Source organism: Muntiacus reevesi, chromosome 2, assembly GCF_963930625.1.
Source record: "Muntiacus reevesi chromosome 2, mMunRee1.1, whole genome shotgun sequence".
NCBI lineage: Eukaryota > Metazoa > Chordata > Mammalia > Artiodactyla > Cervidae > Muntiacus > Muntiacus reevesi.
In genome coordinates, this window is record NC_089250.1 from 139,894,713 (window position 1) to 139,900,712 (window position 6,000).

At 48.2% G+C, this 6,000-nt stretch overlaps 1 protein-coding gene across 1 annotated transcript in view; it reads right to left on the reverse strand.

Annotated features, from left to right (window-relative positions):
• The window catches only part of SORBS1 (sorbin and SH3 domain containing 1), a 234,492-nt gene extending 232,822 nt beyond the window's left edge, over positions 1-1,670 (reverse strand). Inside the window, exon 1 of the mRNA XM_065922955.1 lies at positions 1,635-1,670. The gene's annotated coding sequence lies outside the window, so the exon portion shown is untranslated. The remainder of the gene's footprint in view (positions 1-1,634) is intronic.
• Positions 1,671-6,000: the final 4,330 nt, after the last annotated feature.

The window sequence follows — 6,000 nt, forward strand, 5'->3', positions numbered from 1 at the left end:
AAATTGCTGGCAATATCCTCCTCCTCCTCCCCCTCCCCTCCCTCACAGCCAACACACACACACACACACACACACACACCCCTCTGACTCCACACACACACACACACACACACACACACACACACACACACCCTCCCCTGACTCCATAGACAGTCATTAACCTCACCTATGTCTCTAAGGTCTGGAGATCTGGAGTCCCCAAACGTTCAGCATGTGTTTTCTGTCACTGAGGCTGCTCCACCCCCTTCTCTTCCATCACCACCAAGCCACCTTTCCAATCAAAAACACAAAATTTAATCTAGAGTTCAAAAACCAAGAAGGGGCTTGGAGATAAACAAGCCCTCCCTGGCCTTCAGTTAGGAAAGAAAAAGGGCGCCCAGGGGGGCGGGGCGGGGGGGGAGGGAGGGGTGATGTCAGAGGCCTGACAAGCTAGATAGACTTCATGCTATCTCTAAATGAACCTCCCTCCTATTGATGGTGAAATCAATTCGGGCAATTTCGGCAGGTCGGCCCTGTGACATGAGGGGCATCCCAGTGCTCAGTTTACAACAAAAATCCAAAGGCTCAGCCAGAACATGCTGGGAAAATCCAGGGTCTGGATAAAACGAGCTACACTCAGTGGGATCCTTTCTGCTTTTATGTAGCAATGTAATAGCGTAATAAATTCTGTCTGCCTGAGGAAAGCATGCACTGGTGAATTTCAAAGCCATCTTAAGACAGCGGATGCACGGGGATGCAGAATTCAACAGCACATTCCCTCGTGGGGGGGGGGGGGTACGTAATGATTTCAAGCTTCTTTCCCCCTCTATCTTGAATGGCGCTAGCGCTTACCAAGGAAGCCACCTCGGAAAGCAGCCAGCGGAGAGCCGGGGGTGCCCAGGGAATCCGGAGAAAGGAGTCGCTTTCTGTTCATCTCGGTGAGGAGCTGGCTAGCAAGAAGCTGCCAGTCACTCTGAGGGATGAAGGATGAAGAAGCATGGCCGGATGAGCAGGCACCGGCGTCCCCGGGCACACACACACGTACCCGCTCCTTCTGGCGGGTCCTAGGCCAGGCCGAAAGTCCTTGCTCTCCTCCCGCCGCCCTCTCCTCCAGAGGGATGCTAATGAATGAACACACCTGAGAAGCCTCCATCCTGCCGCTCGCTCCCTCCTTCTTCCTCTGGCTGCTGCAGAGGAGCCCCTCCTCGGTAGTTTCACTTTACAGCGTAAACCCACTCGGGCTTTGATGTCTCCTCCACCCACCCATATTGCAGCCAGCCTGAAGCAAGCGGACGTTCTCCTCCTTGCAGAGGCCATGATCGCACGTACCCCCCACCCACCAAAAAAATTAATAAATAAATCTGGAATATCCCAAACCCCGGCACACTGGGGAACTTTCCCTTAAAAACTGAGGATCCACCAACCAGGCAGGAAGGAGGGTTCGACCGAGGGGGGCCACGTTTTTCCCCGCGACCACGGGGGATGCTCTGGGGGAGGGGGTCCCCCAAGTCCTTCCAACAGCTGGCCCTTTAAACGCACCTCCTCCGAGCGTGAGACAAAGGCGCCGCCCGCCGGGGCCGGGCTGGCGCACGCCCACGGCGCCGGTGCTGGCGATCAAGCAAGCGCTGGCCAAGGGGCGGCTGGCGCGGGCTTACCTTGCGGGTCTCCGGGCTGGCGGGCCGGCGGCGCGCGTCCTGCCCCACTCGCACTACACGCTGCAGTTGGCCCCGCTCTGTTTTTCTGGGACTCGGCGCTGACTTCACCGACACTCCGCGGCTGGCCAATGGGCTGCGGCGGCCGCCCCCTCATTAGCATGCGTCTGGAACCGTCCACTCCGGCGGTGCCTGAGCGGCGGGCGGTGCTAGGGGGCGGTGCCGGGCCCCGCAGTGACAGGAAGGGGCGTGTGCGCCAATGGCAGGCGACGAAGCTCCCCGCCGCCCCGCCCCGCTGCATTGTGAGCCGGGCGCGCGGGCCCGCGGATCTCTGGCCGAGAACGTGCGCGCAGTCCCAGTAACCCTTTTTGTCCTGGGCGGCCTCGGGCTGGGCCGGAATATGGCCTGGCGCGCCCTCTGATTCTTCTGAGGGATCAGGGGAGCTGGGAAGGAATCTTAGGCATTAAAAAAAAAAAAAAAAAATGCTAACCTGACTTGAGTGCATATAACTTAACCCCGTGCCCCAGTTTGCTCATCTTTAAAATGGTCTAATAACCAGTACCTATTTCGTAGGAAATAGAGAAGATGAATATAGTTAACGTATGTAAAGCGCTAGTGGTAAAGAATCTGCTTGCCAATGCAAGAGACAATAGAGACACAGGTTCAACCCCTGAATCGGGAAGTTCCTCTGGAGGAGGGCATGGCAACCCACTCCAGTATTCTTGCCTGGAGAATCCCACGGACAGAGGAACCTGGCGGGCTATACAGTCCATTGGGTCGCAAAGAGTCAGACATGATTGAAGCAATTTAGCGCATACACACACACACTTATGTAAAGCGCTTAGATCGGTGCCTGGTGGTCCCGCTGCATGTTTCTACTATCATTACACCCGACGCCAGTCAATATGCTTAATGCTTCCTAGTTTTTCTCTGTTTTGATCCTCATAGTCTTACAAGAGAGTCGCTATTACCAATCCATATTTTTCAAGTGAGAAAACTGAAATGGTTTAAGTGGCTTGGTTAGGGTCACACTGGTGCAATCAGGATTTGAAGCCAGCCTCTGAGACTTCATTCATGTAATATATTATTCAACGGTTCGACGGGAGGTATATGTAACTTGCTCCTGCCACACCTAGCTTCCTTCATCCCTGGGGCATCCTTGAAGGTGGGGCAACCATCCCTTAGGCTGAACACCACTGATTTTTGTCACTGCGCTTAGCAAGAATCTTCAGTCAGAGCATGTTCCCAGTTAGCAGACTGTGTGTGTGCAAGGGAAAGAAAGACTTTGATGACTGCACAGTCTCATGGGAAACACATCTGCTAAGGTGCTTGGATATCAAGGAACAGTGACAGTTGTTTGCTGAGTACCTGCTGTCCTCGGCTGTATAAAGAAAAAAAAAAGTTCGAAGTCTCCTAGCCACCCAAGAGTTTATTCTACAATTGAAGAAATAAGAAACCACTAGAAAACTTCTTAATCTAAGGAGCCCCCAGTGCAAGCCTACCCCAGCTTGTACCTCATCCTGTTGTTTTCCAAAGAACATTAGACTAGAAGTCCAGCTTCCCAGGCTCTGCTATGAACTTCCTCCATGATCTAGGCGAGACAGTTCCTCCTGGGCCAGTAAAGTAATGAAACAACTAATACACTTGTCCCTCCGTATCTTTGGGGGATTTGTTCCAGGATCCCTCTCAGATACCAAAAGCTGCAGATGCCTCAATGACCTTATCTAAAATGGAGTAATACAAGGAATGAGATTCCCTGGTGCTCCGGGGCTCTTACCAACCCGGGGATCCAACCCACATCTGCATTCTTTACCAGTGCAGGAGATGTGGTTGGATCCCTGGGTTGGTAAGAGCCCTGGAGAAGGAAATGGCAACCCACTCCAGTATTCTTGCCTGGGAAATCTCGTGGACAGAGGAGCCTGGCAGGCCACAGTCCATGGGGGTCACAAAGAGTTGGACAGGACTTAGTGACTAAACAACAACAACAAACAATACAAGGAATAACAGTTGACCCCCCCCCCCCAAATCAGTGCATTTCACATCTGAGGATTCAATCAGCTGTGAAGCAAATTTGATCACATTTGATTTGGTTGAATCTGCAGGTACAAAACCCCCACAGAGGGAGGGCTGACTGCACGTCTAGTCCTCTATGCACTATATTGTATTTATGCTAAGAGTTTTATACATATTAACTCACTGACGCCACACTGCAACCCCAAGAGGGACTGTTGCTACTATCTTGAGTTTATCCATAGAGAAGAATAACAACTGGAGAAACTAAGTTAATTGCCTACCCAGCAAATTCAGGGTAACACCATTTAGAATAGCTTAAAAAAAAAAAAAAAAAAACCCAAATGTTCAATTTGAGAGGTTTAGTTAAGAAAATTACAGTACAAGCAAATGACAAAATATCACACTGCCACGAAAAATGAAAAAGTATAATGAGTCATTAACACACAAAGATGCTCATAATATATCACTGAATAGAAAAGTAAGTTGAAAACTCATTTTGTACTGCAGTCTCATTACAACTATTTCTTATGGGTTTATGAATATCTTCTCCTCATCTATATTTTTTCTGTTTTTTTTTTCATCAGGGACATCTATCAAATTGTTCAATGAAAATAAAACAAAAGAATCTTAAAATGAAAGACAAGACTCCACCCACAGAGATTTGATCTGTAGGCAAAGCCTTCCCCTGTAACTGGGAAACTGCCTGGAGGAGTTTTTGATGAGTCCTCAGTCTTTGAGTCATCCCTCAAGTGTTAGACTCCTCTGCTAGTTCCAGTATGTAAGTCATTAGGGTTTATGAGATAAATGAGGACATAATGGAAGGACAGACAGGAAGGAGAAAGGGTAGGCAAAAAGAAGGAAAAATCTTACTATCCTGCAACACTCATCTAAAATGCCTCCTCCAAGGAAGTGTTCAGGTAATGGCGTAGATGGAAAAAGAATCTAGAAAAGAGGGGATATGTGTATATGTATAATTGATTCCCTCTGCTGCAGACCTGAAACTAACACATCAAATATACTCCAGTAAGCTTTTTTTTTTTAAAATAACAAGTGTTTAGAATCATGCCTAATAACATTTTGTCACTGAAAGTGACCCAAGAAATCATCACGTACATTTGCTGTTGTCTTCAGTCTTTCACTGATTCATCTGCGTAGCAGGCCCTGTGCTCAATGCTGGTGAGACCTGCCTCCCCACCTACCAAAGGTAACCGCTGGGGTAGCAGAAGCCCAAGGAAGTCCAGCTTCACTGGGATACTGAGAAGGTTCCCACACTTGCTTCTTTACTCTCGCCATCCTGAAATTCTTCATTTTTAAACAAGAGACCACATGTTTTCATTTTGTATTGAGTCCTATAAACTATGTGGTCAGTCCTGGGGAAGAGAAATACCCAGACCTTATTAGTAGCATATCAGTGATCAAGCCTGGAGTAAGGCTCGAGGCTTTCTACTCTCATCCCAGCCATTCTCATATCATACGATGTCATTCCTCAGTCCCAAGGGAAATGTGAGCACTCCCTGCTTTCCAGTCCTACAGCACTTCATTTATTCCTTTCTCATGGAATTTACCATATTTGGCATGAACTCACATATATATGTGTGTAGTCTTATTCCTCACTCTCTCTTCCCACCAGATTTTAAATTGCGTGAGGACCATGAGGTTCTGGCTTGTGTCTGCTCATCTCAAATAGTGCTTAGCACTGTGCTTTACACACTGGTAAAGATGTGCTTACATTTAATTTAATCTTATTAGTAACTCCTTGTTTTCTCTTCACATACATCAAATTATTCCCAGCAGTCCTTCCGCTGTTGGAGAGAAATTAAAATATCAGGCAGGAGGGTCAGGGTCATAAACATGTTGGAGGAAGTATCATTCAAGCAGGCCATAGGGTGAGGAATTGGGAGAGGAGCTAGCAGGATTTTGTGGAGGGCAGCCCAGAGATGTCAATCTTTCCTCCATCTTCAGGGTCACACACCCTGGGAGAGGGGGGTAGGGAAAAGATGATCCAGAGATACCAGAAAGCATAGTTAAGCCTGTGGGCAGAATCCCCTCTCTGGTGCCTAATGTGGAACTCTTGTGCAAGTTCACAGGTCCCTCATCTGAAACAGGAGGGAGACATAACCCTCCTAAGATTTACTTGTGAGTTGTAGATGACAGCACATATGCCAACCCTCCTAAGATTTACTTGTGAGCTATATATGACAGCACGTGTGTAAAATGCTCAACATATGAGCACTCACTAAGCAGATATTATTACTAATATTACTAGGAGGCCAAGTTGTGAGTGATGCTTCTTAAAATGTGTTGATTTGGGTAATTTGTTTCTCCAGTTACCCGGAAGATTGATCATAGTCATTTT